Source organism: Mus pahari, chromosome 11, assembly GCF_900095145.1.
Source record: "Mus pahari chromosome 11, PAHARI_EIJ_v1.1, whole genome shotgun sequence".
In the NCBI taxonomy this organism is placed as follows: Eukaryota; Metazoa; Chordata; class Mammalia; order Rodentia; family Muridae; genus Mus; species Mus pahari.
In genome coordinates this window covers 58,729,398-58,739,437 of record NC_034600.1, presented here as the reverse complement: position 1 = coordinate 58,739,437, position 10,040 = coordinate 58,729,398, and the positions used below count along the sequence as shown (strand labels likewise).

The 10,040-nt window shown below is 44.1% G+C and overlaps 1 pseudogene; it reads right to left on the bottom strand.

Annotated features, from left to right (window-relative positions):
• The window catches only part of LOC110328903, a 10,237-nt pseudogene extending 5,976 nt beyond the window's left edge, over window positions 1-4,261 (bottom strand).
• Window positions 4,262-10,040: the final 5,779 nt, after the last annotated feature.

Genomic DNA, 10,040 nt, shown 5'->3' with positions numbered 1-10,040 from the left:
AAAAAAAAAAAAAAGAAAAAGGAACGGTTGAGTGCTCAGCTCTAAACAGGGCATTTACATCACACACACACACACACACACACACACACACACACACACACACACACCTCCCCAGCGCTTGGAATACTATGGCAGAAGAGGCACAGATAATGTAAGAGCCAGAGAACAGGGGAAGACTATAGAAAACGCTGTCTTCTGCATATGACATGACAACTGCAGTTATGAACACAGAGCAGTTGTGGCTGCCCACAGCCAGTTATTGATGGGTAAGGGAGACTTATGGATCCTTACCTCTGTCTGCTATTGGCTATTAAAGGAGTGGGGAGGGGGCTTCGCTTTAGACACACGTCCACTGGTGAGCCCATTAGGGATAGTTGGATAGTGTCTTTCCCAGTTCACATAGACAGTCTTGGTTAAAAATCACAAAACAAAGTACATGACCCTTAAAAGGGAACTCGTAGGGAGGAGGGAGTGTCGATAGGTTTGGGAGAAAGACAAAAGCGGGTGTAAAAACGATGAACTAGACTGTATTATATACGTGTGTGAACTTGTGAAAGACTAAATGTAAGTATTCATTTTTTTTTTTTTAAAGCAGAAAGGCTCTCCTCTGTGCTGGGCAGAAGGATCGGCTTTGACAGGGTGGTTCTGAGCAGGAACAAGGAAACAGTGGGTGTCTTGACACGGGCTTGTTTTTCTTGTGAGGTTTGAAAGCAGGAGGCCCTTCCCTACACTAGCTCAAGTTGCCTGGGCTCCTTCAGCTTAGGTGCTGTCTCTTGGTCTTAGGAATAATGGCTGGTCTGTTGGGGGATTTTCTTCCTTCCTGAGAGGTGCAGTTTAATTGCATGGCATGAATGACTTCATTTTGCCCTTCAGAGGCCTGGTGAAGAAACTCTAGTTGGGACAAGGCCACCCCTAGATTCCACTGAACATTGATAAAGCTACTGATTCCAACCCAGGCATGTACAAAAAACGACATACATGCTTGTCTTGTACCACTGAGAGTAGATACAATACCCCATCCACAGGACTCCTTGAGACCAGGAAGAACAACTAAATGTTTGGGGACTGTTCATGTTGCAGAGACCTGGGAGGGGAGTTTTACTAGTGTCTTTGCCTAGGTTAGACTAAGTTAGTTAGGTGCCGTGGTTAGGAGCTTTGGCAAACCTGCTGTCCCTAGCCGATCATGGAGGGAATTATGCTCATCTTCCAAGGGGCCCTTCTGTAACAATGGTTTCCTTGCCCACATCTCAGATGCTATTTGCACACATCAGCAGATTCCCAAGAACAAGAAGCCCCCAGGAAAAGAGCTGGTGTGTCATCTTCTTCTGGTCAGACAGTTCTGAGCATATGCCACACAGATGCTCAGAGAGTGCACCAGGGGTTTCTTAGCCCATACATACATAATACATACATATATATATATACACACATACATGCACACACACACACTGGCATGCACGCACATTTGTTCTGAAACAAGGTCTTATGTATCTCATGGTGGCCTCTTTTTACTGTGTATCTGAGGATAACCTTAAACTTCTGATCCTTCTGCCCCTGCCTTCTGAGTGCTGGCATTAAGGGCATGCACCGACTCCTGGCTTTAGCTCATACATACTTATATTTTATGCATGTGTTGGCACGCATGTGGTGCCCACAGAGGCCAGAAGAGATCAGATTCCCTGAAACCGGAGCTACAGATCGTTGTGAGCCACCATGCTGGGATCTAAATCCAGGTCTCCTGCAAAAGCAGGAAGTACTCTTGCTTGCTGAACCATCTTTCCAGTCCCTCACTTGTGTCTTTTTTTTTTTTTAACACACTTACTTAATTTACACATAGTGTTCTGCCTGTATGTCAGAAGAGGGTACCAGATTTCATTACAGATGGTTGTGAGCCACCATGTGGTTACTGGGATTTGAACTCAGAACCTCTGGAAGAGCCATCAGTGCTCTCAACCTCTGAACCATCTCTCCAGGCTCATCTGTGTACTTTTTTTTTTTTTTTAAAGATTTATTTATTTATTATATATAAGTACACTGTAGCTGTTTTCAGACACTCCAGAAGAGGGCACCAGATCTCATTTCGGAGGTTGTGAGCCACCATGTGGTTGCTGGGATTTGAACTCAGGACCTTCAGAAGAGCAGTCAGTGCTCTTAACTTCTGAGCCATCTCTCCAGCCCCCATCTGTGTACTTTTTATTGTCTGCTTTCTCTTTGCTATCTTGGCTTTCTGTTCTTTCAGTGTTCCTCGGGACTGCTACCAAAAGACATTACTTGCATCTAAATTCCTGTATCAGAGTCATTTTTGGATAGGACCAAACTAAGACATACAGATCTTAAACTATCTGCTAGGCAACGGCCACAGCAGCCAGAAGGCCCCAGGACTAGGACTCGGGTGCAATTCTGTCTTAGTTACAGTTACTATTGCTATGATGGATGACACACCATGACCAAAAGCAAGCTGGGGAGGAAAGGGTTTGTGTGACTTACACTTCCACAGCACTGCTGACCACTGAAGGAAGCCAGGGCAGGAACTCAAACAGGACAGGACCTGGAGGCCATGGAGGAATGCTGCTTACTGGCTTGCTCCTCATGGCTTGCTCAGACTATTTTCTTATAGAACCCAGGACCACCATCCCAGGGATGGAACCACCCACAATGGGCTGGGCCCTCCTCCTCAATCCCCAATTAAGAAAATGCCCCACAGGCTCGCCTCTAGCCTGATCTTACAGAAGCATTTTTCTCAACAGAGGCTCCCTCCTGTTAGATAACTCTAATTTGTATCAAGCTGACATAAAACTAGCCAGGACAGACTCTCTGAAATGACAGGAGCCCCGCAGCCATAACTATGACAGAATGTCTAGTAACTGTAATCATACACGCATTCCTTGTATATTTTATAGCATGTCACAAATTGACCTAAGTTAGGGCAATGGTTAACCTTGATCGTCAGCTTGACTAGACTGAGACGTGCCTGTGAGTCAGACACACTTCTCCTTTGTGTCTAGGGGCTGTTTCCAGACATGATTTACCAAGGGGAGAAAATCTTAAAATTAGTGCCATCGCACAGGCAAGGGTCCAAGTGGAATTCAAGGGGGAAAAAGGAGAAAGGTGGAGAGAACAGACATTCACTCACATCCTCCTTCCGGCTCCCTCCCTCTCCCCTTAACCCTTCCTGACCATAGGTGAAGAGCCAGTCTCCACTTTTGTGTAGCAGTTTCCTCTGAGTTGAAACATTCTGCCCTAGAGGAAGGAAGCTCCTAAAAGCTCAAGAAGGTCTAAAGCAGCAGTTCTCAGCACAAACCCTCCAGCAAACCCCCATCTCCAAAAATATTTACATTATGATTCATAACAGTGGCCAGTTACACTTATAAGATAGCAACAAACATAACTTTATGGTTGTGGGTCACCACAGCTGTACGATTAAAGGATCACAGCACTAGGAAGGCTGAGAACTGTAAAGGAATGTTTCTTTTAAAAAAAAAAAACTTATTTATTTATTTTATTTATATGATGAGTACCCTGTAGCAGTCTTTAGACACACCAGAAGTGGTCATCAGATCCCATTACAGACAGTTGTGAGCCACCATGTTGTTCTTTCTTTCTTTCTTTCTTTCTTTCTTTCTTTCTTTCTTTCTTTCTTTCTTTCTTTCTTTTTTAAAGATTTATTTATTTACTATATATAAGTACACTGTAGCTGTCTTCAGATACTCCAGAAGAGGGAGTCAGATTTCATTACAGATAGTTGTGAGTTCCCATGTGATTGCCGAGATTTGAATTCAGGACCTTTGGAAGAGCAGTCAGTGCTCTTAACGGCTGAGCCATCTCTCCAGCCCCTATGTGGTTGTTTCTTAAGACTAGGGGAAAAAAACTCAGGAAGTTCCTGAAATTGACTAATCCACAAAGCTCCTACATCCCTAAGGTTAGATAAGGCAGCCTGGAAGACTCCTCTCTCTCTTTTCTCTCTCTCTCTCTCTCTCTCTCTCTCTCTCTCTCTCTGGGAAAATAACTTTTCCAAACATAATATTTTTATTACTTATTTGGGAATTTTGTATAACATTCCCTGATCATGTTTTCTTCCCACCCTTGTGCACCCCTCCCCCCCACACACACCAAAAACAAGCAAAACCTACTAAATCCAATTGTTGCCCATATAGTCACTGGAACACGGTCAAACTCCCAGTGGGCAGCCCCTTAAAGAAAACTGAAGACGCATACCTCTTGAGCTTCCTGCAAATAACACAGTGACCTCCAGGTTGGCCATGCGGGGTAGACTTTGACTTCCACAGCTTTTGAGTCATCCCTGTTTCTGTAATGCCTCACCCCCACTCCAGACTAACCCCAATAAACTCATCGGTTCACCAAGTTTCACTTTGAATGCATTGCTACTTTAGTATTTCACTAGTCTCCATAAGGGGGAAATTATATGCTACATATTTACCACCTTTCATGTATACATTCACAACACAGTCAAAATGCTACTTTACATTTCGAAACCCTTACTCCTAACAAGGTCAAGAACAAGAAATGCTAAGCCCTGCTTCTGTTTTTCTGCTTATTTCAGTCCTTGGGAAAACAATTATTTACAGAACCGTCTTAAAAGACAGATGCTCTGCAGAAACTTTCCATAGCAAAGCAACCCCACTTCCACAGAGTTACTTCTGGTAGAGTAACCCTGGCTGTGACTTGTATATGTTATATGGATTTGTAACACAGGGTACAGTTGTGTGTGTCTGCATATGGGTATAGGCACAGGGGTATAGGTGTCTTTAAAAGCCAGAGGCATTGAATCCCCCAGAGCTGAAATCAAGAGGGTTGTGAGCCACCATATGGGTGCTGGGAATTGAACCCTGATTCTCTAGTAGAGCAGTCAATACTCTTAACCACTGAACCACCTCTCTAGGCCCCAATGCCCCCAGCCCGGGGTAGACTTTTGACAACACCTGAAGTGCTTGTACTTTATAGATGCCTTTGGAACTTCCTGTCCAGGATACATCAATGATAACTGTTCCTGGAATGGAAATGTTCGTGAATATACTCTATAATAACAGCTAAATTTATTAAGCATTTACCTCACAATAGACACTTTACATGAAGAGCTTCCCAGAGGTTCCACAAATGATGACCTTGTACATCGGGAGAAACTGAGAGCCAGGCTAGGTGAAGCATCATCAGTTACAAAGTAGTGGATTGGACTCAGGCATTGGGCTTCAGGGAGCCCAGGTCCTTATCAACTGCATTTTGTTGCTTCTCATGAGGCCAATGCCAGCGTCAGCTTGGAGAAATACATGAAACGTTATAAAATCTGGGAGCTGGAGAGATGGCTCAGTGGTTGGGGGGCACTGACTGCTCTTCCAGAGGACCTGGGTTCAATTCCCAGTACTCACACGGCAGCTCACAACTGTCTGTAATTCCAAGATATCATATTCTCACACAGACATATATGCAGGCAAAACACCAATGTACATTTAAAAAGTTAATATTAAAAATATTAAAAAGATCTGGAGAGACAGCTCAGCTGTTAAGAGCACTATCTGCTCTTCCAGAGGTCCTGAGTTCAAGTCCCAGCACCTGCATGGTGGCTGACAACCATCTGCAATGGGATCTGATGTCTTCTTCTGGTGTGTCTGCAGACAGCGACAGTGTACTCATATACATAAATCTTATTTTAAAAATTAAAAAAGAAAGGATGACTTAGTGAAATGAAAAGATAGCGCTTAAAGTCTGTTTATGAAATCAAAGATGTGCAGAAACCTGCATTGGGAACAGAATGTTCCATGTAGCTGGGCCCCTAAACAGAGCCAGCGGAGAACTCTCTTCATCAGAAATCTGACTGCTATATTGAAAATAATTTCTGTTGGAGACTGACTGAGCAGATGAGAGACCCAAAAGGGACCAAGAACACTTCAAGAAAAGGCTCCTACGGAACTGTAGTAGAAGGAAAGATCCAGCCTATGTGGGTTTTCCTCTAGTATCAGTGTGCTGTGGCATACACACACACACACACACACACACACACACAATTTTTAAAAAGCGTTAATATTTATGATTTGTAATACTAGGTACCGTGTACTTCAGTAAGTACTTCATATGTAATATTTATTAACTCACAAGACCTTGTAAGATGGGTTCTTTTTTTTTTTTTTTTTTTTAGATTTATTTATTATATGTAAGTACACTGTAGCTGTCTTCAGACACTCCAGAAGAGGGCGTCAGATCTTGTTAAGGATGGTTGTGAGTCACCATGTGGTTGCTGGGATTTGAACTCTGCACCTTTGGAAGAGCAGTTGGGTGCTCTTACCCACTGAGCCATCTCACCAGCCCCACTTTCTTCTTTTCTGAATTCCATTATATCCTTCTGAGGCCAGGTAGCTTGATAAGGCTGGGGCATCGCTTCTTCCTTAAATGACCAATCTACTACCGTATATATTTCCCCTCCTTTGTCTCCAATTATTTCTAGGATGATTTAAACTTCTTCCTAAATTAGAAACTTCCCAAATACAAAACCTATAGCCAGGCATGGTGGTGGTACATGCCTTTAATCCTAGAACTCGGGAGGCAGAGATAGGGAGATCTCTGTGAGTTTGAGGTCAGCCTGGTCTCTATATAGTGAGTTCCAGGTCTGTGGGGGCTTCATAGTGAGACCCTGTCTCAAAAGAAACAAAGGGAATGCCTATCAAATAACACAGAGATATTAAAGTACTGTAAACACATACACTGCCTATTGCTACTTCGAGATCACTTGCTTTATGAAGCTTTAACCCGCCATCGGACACAAAGTAACAAAGGATCATCAGACAGCCAAATGGCTACTTTGTTACTTTTTCCCACTTTAATTTTTCTCTTTCTTTTCACTTGCCAGAGATTGAATCCAGAGCCTTGCACAGGCTAGTGGGGTATTCTACCACTAAGTTACATCACATGTAAAGTTAAGTACAATGAAACACCTGCCCACCCACCCCCAACCCCAGTCAAGGTTTTCCAGGGCTGCCCTGTAACTCTCTATGTAACTGGACTGGCCGTTTAGAGTTCAGAGAGCTGCCTGCCTCTGCCATTCAAGTGCTGGGATTAAAGGCACACACTCTGAATAAGTCACTGCTACTTCAGAACATTACTGAGAACTTTCTCTTTTTTTTTAAAGATTTATTTATTTATTATATGTAAGTACACTGTAGCTGTCTTCAGAAGAGGGCATCAGATGTCATTATGGATGGTTGTGAGCCACCGTGTCGTTGCTGGAATTTGAACTCAGGACCTTCGGAAGAGCAGCCGGTGCTCTTAACCCCTGAGCCATCTCTCCAGCCCTACTGAGTCCTTTCTTATCCAGCCCAGTCTCCACCTGAATTCCTCAGCAGATTCACCTACAAACTGGATCAGTTTGGGCACAGGCTCTTTCATCCCTCTTGTTGAAACAATTGTAGAACCTATCAGGCTCCAGGGGGTAAACTGTGGCATGCCTGCATTCTTTCTCTACCCAGGAAAGGCATGCACTGTGCCTGTTCTGCTGGGGTTCAGCAAGCACTGCACTCACCAGGCTCAAACTGCTGTGAAGGGGAGGGATTTTTTTGGGGGGTGGGTGGGGGGGTGTCGGGTTTTGGTGGTGGTGGTGGTTTTTCAAAATAGGGTTTTTCTGTGAGCCTTGGCTATCCTGGAACTCTTATAGATCAGGTGTCCTCAAACTCTCAAGAGATATGCCTCCTAAGTGCTGGGATCAAAGCTGTGTGCCACCATCTCCGAGCTGTGAAGAGGGGTTTTTGAATAATACCTTCACTGAGGATTCAAAGGCAACAGCTTTTTGTTTTGTAAGACTATAAAGTTTATTTTTATAAGTGGCTAAAAGGCTCATAATTTCCACGACTATACACTTCATACTCTTTAATTACTGAAGACTATAATCTAAACCACAAAGTAGGCTACCAATGCCTGTTGTTAAAGCATTAAATCACCAATTGAACAAGATACTTTCCTCTTGAATATTCAAATCGCATGTAAACGAAATGCAAAACACTGACTGCATTACCCAGGCTAGTCAGGCTTTCAGTCTCCCCGGGAACACTAGGATACTTCTCTGGCAAATGGGAACCCAGCCAAACAGGACCCTTCTCCTTTCCCTGTCCTAGTATTTTCCAGGGTGGTGTATGGACTTTAGCAAGGGGTGTTGGGAGATTCCTGATAGACCTATTAATTAGTGTCTTTGATGCTATTTTAAAATACCTCCCCTCCTCCTCTCCCGAAAGTGGGGAAGGGGCGGTTTATCTTGGCTCACAATTTGAAGGTACAGTCCACCATGGCAGCAAGTCCATCAGGTGGCTGGACATGTGTGAGCAGTCAGACAGCAGGGATGGCTGGTGCTTAGCTGGCTTTCTCATTTTGTTTGTGGTCCAGGCTCCACCAGCTCAAGGACTACAGCTGCCCAGGCTCAGGGTGGGCCCTCCCATCTCAGTCAAACCTCTCTGGAATGGTGGCACACACAAGCCCTCAAGTGTTGCGTATGTGTGCACGTGCACGCGATTCCAGATGCTTGACTCCAAACTGTCATGCCCCAAGGATGGCACTGTAAATATGGACCACAATAACGGTGTAACCATAGCCCTGAACAGCTCCTCTTTGACTATGGGTCAGAGGAGGGGCTCAGAAAATGGGCTTTTGTCAGGTTATAGTCAGTCCCACGGAAGGTCAGGAGGAGGCATGAAGCACAGGGCTAGCTTTCAACAGGAACCATCTCCTATTGTCCTTTCTGGACAGGAAACACTCCATTTTATCCCTTTGTTAAACGCTTTCCACACCCTTGGCCAAAACCAAGAAAGGAACAAAACTGAGAGACCACAGATTGCACAAGACAGAGAGATGGAGGAATAAGAAAGCTGTGTCTTTCCAGTTTAGAATATAACACAGATACCTAAGAAAGAAGTCTGGGGAGGGGCCTGAGGGAGACACGCTGGAGCGATGGTTCAGTGGTTAAGGAAACTTGCTGCTCTCAAAGAGGATCGAGGTTCAGTTCCTAGCACCTACATGGTGGTTTCACAACCTGTGACTTGTTTCAGAGGATCTGATGGCCTCTTTTTGACTTCTGCAGGTAACAGGCACACATGTGGTACATATGTAACACACATGCACGCAAGCACGCATGTATATAAAAGTCAGTCTTTACAAAATAAGTCTGAGTGGCAATAAGAGTCTACTTAAGATTCCAGGAGAGGGCTGGTGAGATGGCTCAGGGGGTAAGAGCACCCGACTGCTCTTCCGAAGGTCCGGAGTTCAAATCCCAGCAACCACATGGTGGCTCATAACCATCCGTAACAAGATCTGACATCATCTTCTGGAGTGTCTGAAGATAGCTACACTGTACTTACATATAATAAATAAATAAATAAATAAATAAATAAATAATCTTTGAAAAAAAAAAAAAGATTCCAGAAGTCTCAGGCAAGGCTGGCTTTATGGAGACAGGAGAGGTTAGCCAGACTGGGTAGGGTGTTCTAGGTGTGGACCAGCAAAGGCACGGGAAGCCGGATCTGCAGGTGGGATGGGTCAAAGAAACAGAACCCAGAACAAACCAAGCAACACGTTCCAACTCAGTGTTAAACAAACTACATAACACTCTATTCTCCTAGGTCATTTGCCCAGGACAAGCTCATCTTTCACATCTGGAAAGAAAAACAAAGCCTGTTTCTCAGCTTTATGAACTCAGGTCCCTTTCAGCAAGAAATAAAATTGAGACATCATAGACTCCCCCCGCCCCCCCAGGGCAAAGACTAGATCATTTCAAGGATACAAAAGCCCTTTCTTTCACTCACCCAATTACCTTTTCTTCAGATAGCTAGAAACCACATTTATTTATTTTGTGTGGGGACCACAGACAAGAGGGTATATATGGTGGTCACAAGACAACTTAGAGGGGTCAGTTCTTTCCGTTGGCTCCTGGAGATTGAACTAGGGTCCTAAAGCTTGGTGGCAAGCTCCTGTACCGACCTGCTGAGCCATCTCATCAACCCTCTTCAGAGCATCTTTTTTTTTTTTTTTTTTTTTTTTTTTTGGTTTTT